The sequence below is a fragment of the Pteropus vampyrus genome, unplaced genomic scaffold (assembly GCF_000151845.1).
Source record: "Pteropus vampyrus isolate Shadow unplaced genomic scaffold, Pvam_2.0 Scaffold66, whole genome shotgun sequence".
NCBI lineage: Eukaryota > Metazoa > Chordata > Mammalia > Chiroptera > Pteropodidae > Pteropus > Pteropus vampyrus.
Window position 1 is genome coordinate 7,899,355 of NW_011888847.1, and position 12,753 is coordinate 7,912,107.

Consider the following 12,753-nt stretch of genomic DNA (forward strand, 5'->3'; position numbering starts at 1 on the left):
TGAGAAATAATAAATCACTGTTGTTTTATGTCACTATGTCATTCTGAGGTGGTTTGTCACGCAATAGTAGATAACTGAAATAGGTAGGATAATGAACTAGGTAACATCTAAAGACTCTTCAAACATGATTCTGTGTTTTAAGAAATGTTAGTGGGGCTGGGTGGTGGGGGGAGGTTGATTAAGCTCCTAAGAAGCTTTTTCTTCTATACATCTACAGCTCTGTTCTCCATTTACAAGTCTGGTTTCTGCATGTGATTTGCCATGTGTCGAAAATAATGAATGCCCCATCCCCACCCCCAAAGAGCCTCTCCACATCTTTAGTGACTCTATTGTTATGGGGTGTCTTGCTTGAACTGCAGCAAGGATTTAGGTAAGTTTGGAGGTACTAGGGTTAGGTCACATCTCCCCTCTGTCAGGAAGTGCTCTACCTGGGGGCTTTAGGATTTAGATTGGACAAAGTTGGGCAGTACTGACATGGGGTGCCTATGGGGAGAGAAAGGGAAGCAGGATGACAATGGTGAGGATGGGGTAATATTTCCACCACCACCCGCCAACTGACCTCAAGACCATCACAAAAGACTAATTTTAAATCTCAAAGAGGAATTATGCCACAAGCTGAAGGAACTTGAGGAAATCTAATTATACACGTGCTGCTTTAGAGCCCAGAAGATAGAGCTGGAAACAGGGTTTCTTCCCTTCCTTACCCTACCCCAACTCTGCCATGCATACAAAGCAGCTTGGGCTTCCTAAGAAGAGTGTGGATGTGCACAGTGGGGTGCCCGTTTTCAATGAAGGCCCAGTCATTCAGCACAGGGATAAGGGCCCCTGGGCAAACGAACCAAAGCACATGAGCAAAGCTGTTTCTGAGTATGCGTGATACGCCATTACCTTGGGGACACTATGAAATAACTAGGGGGCTTCAGCGGAGAAGGCTTCAGAGGTCCAGCCTAGGCAGATAGAAATCTATCTGGAGCATCAGTGTGGATGTGTCCAAACGTGTACTTGGAAACTAGTTACACAATGAAATAAATACCTTTTTCAGTTTCTCTTGCCGATGGTAGAGATCCCCATGACCCACACCAGATGTTCTGATGCCATCCAGGTGCTTTGTACATTCTTCCTTTTTCAAGAGCTAGTTTTCTCCAGGTGTTTTAGGTTATTTAAAAAATTAAGGTACTTTCCCAACCTGGGTATATATTTCAACTAAGTTTGAAGATAAAGTATGGAATGAAAGTTTGGAACTCAGAGGGATAAATTAGGACCTCTCATCTAGCTACTCTCCTTTTATCTGTTTATGGTAGAATAATATAGAGATGTTAGTCCAGGTACTATTTTACCTCAAGTAGTATACAGATTGCATTATATCCTTATTCAAGAAGGGAAATAAAACCATAAGTATCATAGACCAGGTTACAGAAAATAGACACAATTTTCCCGATTCAACTAGTTTTTTGTTACATCTTGTTGTTATTGGTTTCCTACAGCTTATTTCTTTTTAGTCTAACCATTAGGGAAATGCTATATAAACCATTTTTAAGTGCACAGTTTAATAATTTAGAAATAGCTAGCAAAATTGAAGAAAAAATTACCTTGTAACTGAGCAATTCCACTCTTAAGTATAGACCCTGAAGAGAAAATCTCATACATGGGCCTGAGGAAACCTCAACAAGAATATGTGCTGCAGTATCACTTGTAGCAGGGAAAAAACATATTTATCAACAGAGTCGAGTGAAATAAATTTAGAGTCATTCATCCAAAGCAATACAATGCAGCCGTTAAAATAATTGACCAAGATCTATTGGTATTGACATGAATAAATCACAACATAATGTCCAACATAAAAAAGTTTTAAAAGGATACATATAGAATATACTATAACGATTAACATTAAAAGCCCACTCACCAAAGAGTACTACATATGTTTTCTGTATGTATATATGTATGTATGTATATATGTGTGCGTGTGTGTGTGTCTATATATATAGTAAAAGTAATTTTAGTGAACAAGAAAGATAAATTCTAATGTTATGATTGCAGTTCTTTCTGGAAAGAAAGAGAAATAAATCCACAGTGGGGTAGAAATATGGAGATTTAGCTATACTGCAACATTTTATTTCTAAGGATGACAAAAAGAAAGGGAAGAAGGGAACTAATGCTAATATGGAAAATGTCAACTTTTAAATGGCGGTTGGTACGTGAATATCAATTATATTCTTTTTCACAGGTTTTTGTTTAAAATCTTTTTTTTTTTTAATTTAAAAATGATGGACAGCTCATCAACAAGGGACTTCACACCCTCTGCTGTGGTGCCTATGCTAAAAACATTCCTGGGTTTATTAGTGACCAAGGTACAAGTAATAAGCACATCCTTGGATTAAATGCTAATACTCATCTCTTCTCATCCCCACACAAACTATTTTTCCTTGTCATTATATACATTTATTGCCTTTGGTTTCTGCCGAATAACACTCGCCCCAAGAGACAAGATGAAAGAGAAAGGGGGAAAACATGAAACCAAACCTTTGCAAGACACAAAGAAACACTTACTCTGTTAGAACATACTTTGGACTGCTCCGTGTTTCTTGTCACCTCGGGCATTCTGATTCATTCCGAGCATCTCTTCTAGATACAAGTCATTTAGCCAGCCGACAGGAGGAACAATTACTGCTGGCTTAAAAGATTGGTTGATTTCTCCAGCTTCTACTTGTGTGCAGTTCTGGCTCTCTGACACATCAAGTCAGATCAATTTGTACCCTAAAGAGTAAATGGGAGGATGCAATTATTTTCAGGTTCAATAGAAAAGCATTTCATTTCAAAGGGCTGCTGTGTGGCGTTTCTTTTGAGATTCACTAGGAATGGGTCAGGTCCATAGGGAGTAAATGATGAGTTCTCAGGGGAACAGCTCATCTTTGCTTCCCACTAAGCTTTGAGAACAGAGGTCCGATGTGGGGGTGAACAGATAGCACTCTTCACTGAGAAGGAAGGCTCTACATATTCCATTGTCTTAGTCAGTTCAGGCTGCTATAACAAAATACTATAGACTGGATGGCTTATCAACCTCAGAAATTTATTTCGCACAGTTCTAGAGGCTGAAAGTCTGAGATGTGGATGCCACTATGATCGAGTCTTGTTAAGAGCCCTGCATCTAGGTTGCAGACAGCTGGCTTCTCGTATCCTCACATGGCAGAAGAGACAGCTAGCTAGCTCTCTGGCCTCTTTTTACGAGGGCGCTAATCCCTGTCCAGAGGGCTCCACTCTCACAACCTAATTACTTCCCAAAGGCCTCACCTTCCAACACCATCACAGTGGGATAAGCGTTTCAGCACATGAATTTGGGAGGGACACATTCAGTCCATTTCACCCATGTTTAAGAAATATTTTCATTGTCTCACCAGAAGCAGTGAGTCTCCTAAGAGTCAGAACACATGCCAAAGATTCATAAGGCCAGAAACCCAATTCTACTGGCAGCCACATCAAAATCTAGGAAACTACCCCTGAAACGAAACCAAAAATAGCAGAAATAAACTTAGAAGAACAAGAAGGAAAGAGATGAGAAAACGTTAGAACCTGTCTGGCCCCTGATACTCCAATGCCTTCCTTTGCTTGCTAACAGATTTGTCGTTTGGAGTACGGTGTTGGGGTTTGGTTCCGGGTTCCTGTGGCTGAGGGCTTCCCCCGTGGGCTCTGCCTCCTCAGATGTTATTTAATACTTCAACTCAGTCTTCAAGGTCAGATTCACCACGCTCCTACACATTTTCCATTCCCTCACCCCACAGACATTACAGTTGATACACAGGAATTGGAATGATGTAGCTTAAACAAATGGGCTTGAGAGGCTGGTTGGGCTCACTTCTCAGCTCTGCGGTTTATTGTTTTAAGACCTCGACAAATTATTTAAGTTTCAATTTCCTCATCTGTAACAGAACGACAGTAATAGTACCTTCCTCATAGGGTTGTTACAGGACACAGTGGGTATAAAGTTTGTAACACAGTACCTGGTGTAGCTCAAGCACTCCACAGATGTTAATTATGATGATTGTTATTGTCTACTGCCTTGGCTATGTGATGCTATTTGGTTTCCTATGAAGAACTTGGAGATTTTAAATCCAAATTTTAGTGGGAACGTGTCTGTTACATGAGCAACATATATTCCATTTCAGTAAGGCTCTATTCTCAGAGGTCAGGCAAAGGCTTCCTCTGAGCGATTCTCATTTATCATAGAATTGTCATCCTTCCTTATGTTGATCTCCATGGCAATCAGATATTTACTCTTGCTCCCCATCTCTACAACACTCTATGTGAGGTAAATTTATTCATGAGCAAAGTAATGTAGCAATGGACGAAAGGTTAGAAGGCAAGAATTCTGTTTCTTTCCACGGCAATAACCAATTTCGTGAGCAATTTGTTTATAATTTCTGCCTTTTGGTTTCCTCATCTGGAAAAAGGAGGATCACTTTCATGCTCTATTTACTTCACTGGGTTATAAAAAACTGAAAAATGAACATTGGCTTGTAAAGAGTAAGAAGGAAAAGAAATGCAAGAGACCATTGTTGGTTGATTCTCTTTATTCTGACATCTGCAAGTTGCTGAATGCACGAACCCAACAGAGTCTAACATGGTAACTCCTAGAACGCAAGAAGTATGTCTGTATAATACTGCTTACCAGGATTCATGTTGTAAAAATCATATCGTAATAACAAGGGACTTCATAAATATTGTTGATAATGGTGGGTCCCTGAGTAAAGTTTAAAACTTTTCAATATAAACTATAATTTATGTTAACTGCTCGTTGCGGCTATATATTATTTAAACTTAGCAAATTAAAATCCTTCCATCCTAAAATTAGAAACTGACCATGCACAGCTTCCAGTTGGTTCATTTATAGTATTTGTATCTGATTTTAAATTTTTTATTTTCATAAAGTAATGCTAAGAGACAAATAAATTTTTAGTGTGTTTGTTTCCGTTTAAAAAATATAACTATAATGTAAACTATTAACCAGCTTTGTGTTTTCTGGGAATATTTCGACAGTCTCTGGAACTAAGCCAAGCCCATTAAAACTTTGTTTGCAACAGAAAATGGCTTCCACTTATGAACATTTTCTTTATGTTTCTGTTAAGACTGGCCTACTGTCACTGTTATCAGCTGCACTGTCCCATCAGAAACGATGCTCACAAAGTAAATTATAAATAGTTCATTTGTAACAAGCACTTCCTGCTGCTAAAGACGCATGAGCACCCAGCTTCGTATCCCTGAGCAATTTGGAGATGATTAATCACCACTCCTGCTTAGAGGATACAAATATAGGCAACTAGGGAACATGCATTTATTGACATTAATGGGATTTGTTTCAGTTTTTTTAAAAAGTATGCAATCTCCCTAGTTATAGTGAGACCAGAACTCTCAGGTCCCTTTGTCCCAAGGAAATTACTATGTCCTTGTCTTCATGCCTTCGTTCATAGTGCTTCCTTGGCCCGCATGCCCCTACTCCTCCACTCTTTCTGTATGTCAAAATCCTTTCATATTCCTCCTATTCTCTGATGCCTCCATCCCACCTCAACCCAACTCCCCCTCTTCTAAGCTCTCATAACCATGTACCTGTATCTCTGTATAATGTTTATTCTGCTTTGCTTTTTAATTCTTTGTCTCACACAGAATTATATGTTTCTTGAAGGAATGTGACCCATGTCATTCATATTTCTCTCTCTCTCTCTCTGTATGTGTGTGTCACTTTCCCTCTCTCACCCCCTCCCTCTCTCAATACAAATGCATATACAGCACCTACATGATGCTTTGCACATAGTAAACGCACAATAAATGTCAATCGATACAATAGCCATAATAGCCTTAATACTCATTAAGTACATTATCTATTAAGTACTTCCTATGTGACAGGGTTGTGCAAAACTCTGAATTGGAAGAGAATTACAAGATAAATAAGACAGTCTAAGGAAGGACACAGGCAAGCTAATAAAGACTACAATACATTGTGATAAATGCCCTGACAAAAATATATAATATAATATATGAACACAAGGGAGGGAAGGAGTCCAGACAGGCTTCACAGAAGAGGCAAGCTTCAAGCTTCAACTTAAAGAATGAGAAAAATTCACCAGGTAGCAGGCGTGTGGCAAATATGGAAGCATTAAAAGAAAAGGATATTGGTTATGAAAAAATTATAGAGGTGTGAAAAGAATAACGGTTGGTGGAAAGGGTGTGCAGCATGTGATTGGAACATTTGGCATGTAGTGGTAAGTGTGGGGAGATAAGCTGGAGAGAGAAGAAGCCAGATTGTAAAATGTTTTCAATGCCAGGCTAAGAAGCCTCACCTTGACCCAGCAGGCTGGAGATCTGTCTCAGGCTCTGCAGCAGAAGAGAAAGTGAATCAGACCTGGGTTTTAGAATGATCACGCTGGTGGCTGGCAGCTCAACTGATCATAGCTTTTGGCCCTTGTTTTCATTTCCTGCCCTGGCACTGGCGTTTCACTACTCTCTGGGGAATTTAGAGCAAATGCTGGTGAGTTCCTAGGAACTGTTAATTCCTTTTAACGCTTCAGTCCAAAGCAGTCACATTCTCAGAATATAAATTTACTTTTGCATACTTTCGCATAGGCAATCATAGCAAAATAAATGTTGTTAATTAGTGTTGGTCTTAAAGACTAACAGCATTTAATCCACACCTCCCCACCCCCATAAAATAGCATCGCCTTTATAAGGAGTCAAAGAAGGGAATGGAGCAAGTGAAATGTATGAATAAAGCAATCAGAGTAGTTTAATTAAGTGAAATTCTACCAGCTGCTGTGAATGTGACCCACAGCCTTATTTTGCTTGTATTTCAAATCATCCTTTGTAAAGAAAGAGAAGAAACGTGCCTAGTAAGATTCTCTCTACACTCCTTTCCTCACACGGATACTTTTAGGCAAACCAGATCTTAATGGAATCATTTTTCAGATCAACAGTAAGAGGCAGTGGGAGCAGCTGGCAGTGACCCTCTGAGCCTTGCTAACAGTGCCTAAAATGCTTCATGGATTCTTCAGGGAATAGAAATATCCTAAAGCTTCCAAAAAATGGGAAAGGAGAAGGGACGGGGCAACGCTCTAATTCTCAATCGTTTCCGCCACCCTCTGGTTTGTCTTAAAGAGCAGGGAGGGGACTCTCCATGAGCTAAGAATACTAATTTTCCAAATACCATGCTCTGTTTTTCAGGACCATAACCTTTAGCAGTCGGAATGCAAAGATCTCATTCCAAATAGCCAATTTCCTCTTCCCAGTCCTTTGAAGGGAAACAATTAGCCTGTTCATTTTAACTGTTGACTTATCTCTCTCCAGTGAGTGCAACAGTTTAAGTTTGGACTTGGAAGTTATACCTCCCAGGTTCTGATCTTTGATCCACACCTTTCCATGTGATTTGGACAAATTACTAACCCTCTTCTCTAGGCCTTAAGTCACCTGTAAATGGAAGTAAAGAAAGCATCCACTTCAAAAGTTGTAAAAATGAAGTAAAATAATGGATGCATTTGGCACAGAATAAAGATATCGGAAATGTTAGCATTATCAGCTAGTGTCAACAAAACCTTATTACCTACTGTCTATTGTCTAGGAATATAAGTTAGTGTAAATCGGTTTATTACATTGCTTTAGAAATAAAGTTGTAGGATCTGAATTGTAAGAGAGTCAATGAACACCAGATCCAACTAATCTACTCTTTGGAGAAGGAAACTGAAGTTCAGTGATCTGCCCTTGAGCCCCTGCCTCTTAAGCGGTCAAACGGGGACCAGATCCTTGGGTTCTCAGCTCCAGTTAAGAGCCCTTACCACCATGTCGTTCTTTGCTCTATGAGAAAAGGATCTGAAACCACAGAAGGTCACTGAGCACCTGAGAAGCTGGTGTTTGGTTAGATACTCAGCTCCTAGCCAGAGCTCATCTTAGGGTTAGGGTGACCAGCCAGCTATGTGAGTTTCTCAAAACTGAGGGGTTCCCAAGATGCAGCACTTTCCATTCTAAAACCAGGACAGCCCCAGGTAAAGTAGGCAGTTGGTCACCTTTCTTAAGACAGACCTTTAATAAGTATTTATTGTATAGGCGAATGAATAGCTCCTGAACACCAACCAAGTTCCCTGTATGAAGGTGGCTGGCTGGCTTATTCTGGGAATGGAAGACTCATGAAAAAGGCAAAAAGGAAGGGTCTGGGCCCTTCTGTCAACAATGAAAAGTCCGATTTGCCAGAGAACTGTGTCTTCTTGCTTAAAAGGAAAGTCTTTCAAAATGGATCCTTAGTGAGAACAGAAAAAGTGAAAAGTAAATATGAGCCACTAAGGACTTTATCTAAGGTCCTTAAAACACAGCCACAGCCTGGGTGCAGGCTGGCCCTGGTTCATTTTCCCTCAAGGCCCTGTCCTAGCTGAGGACTGAGAATGAGGTTCATCTTTTCCTTAAATGTGGAGAGGAGCACCTGCACTGTTTCAAAGAGACATGCTACGTCTGTACCTCCAATGGCTGCATGGAACAGGAGACCTTAGTAGAAAAGAAAGCTTCAAACCTAGAGAACTAACACTGTATGAGAGATAAAAATGGAAGGACAGAAGAAAAAATACATCTAGACAAAGTAATTAAAAGATTCTTATACTGTGAGTCATAGCCAGCCTAGAAAGACAGTAAGTCCAAAGCAATATATTTCAGGGCCCAAGAATTTGCTGTGTATAAACAGCCATCACTGTCCGTCCAAAACAAAATGGTTGTTGCCCTGAAATCTACTGCTGCATTAAACTAGTACAATAAGTGTCCCTCTGACACAATTTATGTAAAATTGCATACTAGCAATGTGGTCCTTGTTCAATAAGTAGGTTAAATCCTGAAGCATGTGGAAGATATTTATTCTCTTTTTTATAACAGTAGTTTACTGCACAAAATCCACCTGATGGTGAGAGGTAATAATCATGCCTACTGATTATTAATTTTTAGTTCCTTTTTAGAAAGTTTCCTCTTCCGCCAAACATGTTTTCAGGTGATCCTGAGCAAATCACATCCCTTCTGTAGACCTGAGCCTTCTCCTGGACTTGGTCAATTAAAGAGCTCATTCCTGTTCTTTCATTATTCTATGACAATGTAGTAAAGGAAATATTTTGCTTATGCTCTCAATACAGCAATGAGGCTCTGACTTGTCTTAGACTGTTTTTAGAACTTGTAACAGACCTAGAGCAAGATGAATGGGACTGATTCCTTGAGCTCCCAGAAGCTAGATTTAGAAGCCCAGCAGACAGACTTGCCTAAATTAACCAGACCGAACATCCAAACACCAGACATGCATAAAGGGACAGAGAGGTTGCTGTCAACCTGGTTCTCATCCAATAGCTTTAATTGTTTCTATTGCCATTTCATGCACAAGTTATTCTTGCATCTGGACCGAGCTCATTGAACCTGAAAAAATAAGGTCCATATGCCTTGTGATGAAACTTGGCAGGAAATCTGGGATCTCCTTCCTCAACAGGGCTGTGAATATGGATACCTTCAGCATAAAATTAACTAACTAGAAATACATTTGTTGTTCATTGTCACCCCTACCAACAGTATACTTTTTCTGACTTGCCACTACTGTCTCTCCTGTTGCTTAACTAACAATGCTAAGCAGGGTGAAGTGTAGGCAAAATTTAATAGTAAATGAAGTCACCAGGAGAGATTCTCTCCATTTCTCTTTGAGTACCCCACTATGATTTTGGCTATGCCAATTACCTCCTGCTGCCCTATGGTCAACAGCATACCACAACCTGGGTACTCCAGCTAGAATTGCCACTATCATGGTATTATGCTCTAGATTTTTCCAGAACCATGTTTCTTTCTTTGGAGTTATCTATCTCTGTCCCATTTTTAGGGATTTTATGGCCAACAAACTAATGAATCTTAGTTAATTTAGATGCTAAAACGGGACTCTGGTACATTTTTACTTTACATTTTTCACTTTTATAAAACAGAGATGTATAATAGTAGAACCAATGTCTCATCCACTTTATTTACAAATCCTGCCTAAGTAGTAGAAACCAGACTGGGAGTGAACCCATGAGCAAATGGGTATTTCTGATTAAAAAAAAAAAAAAAAGAAGGAAACAAAAAATTATTGAACTCCAGAAGCACACCAAACATTTGACATACTCAGTTTTCACAACTCTTCTGATTGCCTCACAACTTTTGTGCATTTTGCCACGTTTGGGGAGGTCCCTGCCTTATGAGTTCTGACTCCATAAAGAAAAATCAGAAAATTTGCTTCCCCAGAGAATTTGGCAGCTAGAACACAGGCATGAAGCCTAGGATCTGCCACTAAGATGTACCCAAGCAACAGTTTAATCAGAAATGATGAACCAGAGGAAGGAGGGTATGCCTGAGACCCATTTGCTGACAAGGGTGGTGGCAGAGGCATCCAGTTTTCTGGGGTACCAGTTGTTGTAACATCAGTTCCTGGCTCAGCATATCACTGCTGGCAGAGTTGCAATAGATTGTGAGTTCCTGGCAGCCATTCCATGCTCTGGAGGAAAGCAGGGTCAGCGGCTTCCTTATTGGGTCACTTCTGCAGCATAGTTTCAGGCCTTGACCCCAGAAGCTTAGCCTCAAGCCTGTTTCTCTAGCCCTCTCATTGCTTTGTGACTTACCCAACATCTTTTCTGTTTAATCAGCTTGAGTGAGCTGCTGTTGCTTATAATTAACAGCCCTGAGCATAGGGAGATAAGTATTGCTACTATCTCCTCTTACTGAATGGAAACCAAAGTTGAAAAATTATAAGAAACTAAAATGAAAAAAGAAAAGTTAAGTAACTTGCTCAAGGACATACAGGTCATAAGAAGGAGAGGCAGGATTTGAATCCAGAACTGTCCAAAGACAAAGTTACTGTTTCTTACAATATATTTACTGGAAAGATCAGGGAAGGAGCACCTATGTGGGGTAGGGTAAGGAATGGTCCTGGTAACATCTACCATTTCCACTCACTCTAGATACCTTTCAATTGGAACATCTTTTTCCCTTTACTTGAGCTCACTTTTCTGGCTTAACGGTGTGCCAATAAACATATGGGTGATGCTAAAGATAAACCAGCACCACTGATTTCCATTGCTACCTTTAAACATTGCCATTCATAGTTTGTAAGGGGTGGGACCACTATCTGTAGATTGCTGAGGGGGCGGCCAACTGTTGGGGTTTTGTTTACCATTGCTTTTGATGAATCACAGAGAGTTATGCATTATTTATAAACTTAGGTTTGAAGAAAGTTCCCTTGTGCAATTTCTATTCATTGACTCCCCCAATCCAAGACTGAAATAAATACCAGCAGATAATGAAGTATGTAGCCCCACCTGTGCTTTCAAACTGTGTGAACTAATGCCCAGAGAACCAAAAAGAGAAGCTGCAAGAGAGGGTTTTAATTCTGAGTCCTGCCATATATATTAAAAAATGAAAACTGGGCATATCGATAGATGAATAACAACTTAGAAATAATCTGCTAGGTACCTGAAAAAACCAATATCTCTAAGGTGAAAAATTAAAAGGAAAAAGATATCAAGCAGATGCTAAGAGCAGGTCTAACCAAAATGTGAAGTTGCAGAAATCCATCTTAGAGCTCTCAAAAACCCATTCTTTCATCCTCAACCCTCAACTCCTCAGACACCTAGATTAAATTCTCTCACCAAACTCCATTAAAAAAACCTACTCATTCTCCTTCAAAGCAAGATACAAATGACTAATAACAACTTAAAGAACTATTCCTTCCACACTCATTTGCACTAAAATTCAATCAAAATCTTAAGTAAAGGGATTACATTTTATAGTGGACATCAGTCATTTGTAGTTGCCCCCAAACTTTTTTTTAATCTTCTACCAAAAAATGTACTATTTGACATATATTTTTAAAAGTAGGCAAAATATTGTGATGGTTAATTTTATGTGTTAATTTGCCTGGGTCACTGGTGCCCAGATATTCAGTTAAATTTTATTTCTGGTTGTGTCTGTGAGGGTGCTTCTAGATGAGATTAGCATTTGAATCCTTAGACTGAGTAAAGCAGATTGTCCTCCAATATGAGTGAGACTCATTCAATCCCTTGAAGGCCTGAATAAAATAAAAGGCTGAGAAAGAATTTTTTTCCCTCTGCCTGTCTTGAGCTGGGACTTTGGTCTTTTCCTGCCTTCAGACATGAATTGGAACTATACCATTGGCTCTCCTGGATCTTCAGATCCAGGAGTACAGATCTTAGCCTCCAAAATTACATGAGACGATTCCTTATAGTAAACCTCTTGATCGATTGACTGATTGATTGATTGATTGATTGACAGATAGATAGATCCTAATGGTCTGTTTCTCTGGAGAACCCAAACTAATACATATATGTACATATTATAAAGTATTAGAAAGTAATGAATAATTGTGGATCTACTACCCAACCCAAAAAGTAAATTGCTGTTTCTCTCATCTTTTCTATTCTCCAGCCTTTTTATCAGATATCCAAAAATATTTTGAACACCTTCTTAGCATTTTGATAGTTCCCCTCTTTGTAGATCTTGCCCTCTCAACAATAAATAAAAAATTGTATTTCCTAGTTCTCCTTGTGCTATGGTCCCTAGGGTGATTGTGATTCAACCAATCAGATGCACCCATATTAGACTGATTCAGAACCAAGTTATATAGAGAATATGAATATGAGTTATTTGTTTTTCTAGCATGAACTGGAACCAGCATCGTGGTGGCTTCTTGATTATAGCAGATGCTGTAGCTCTCTT

At 39.4% G+C, this 12,753-nt stretch overlaps 1 protein-coding gene across 1 annotated transcript in view; it reads right to left on the minus strand.

The window, feature by feature from the left end:
• TMEM178A (transmembrane protein 178A) overlaps positions 1 to 12,753 on the minus strand; it is a 146,070-nt gene that overhangs the window by 120,313 nt on the left and 13,004 nt on the right. The window contains exon 2 of the mRNA XM_023531336.1: positions 2,563 to 2,754. The gene's annotated coding sequence lies outside the window, so the exon portion shown is untranslated. The remainder of the gene's footprint in view (positions 1 to 2,562; positions 2,755 to 12,753) is intronic.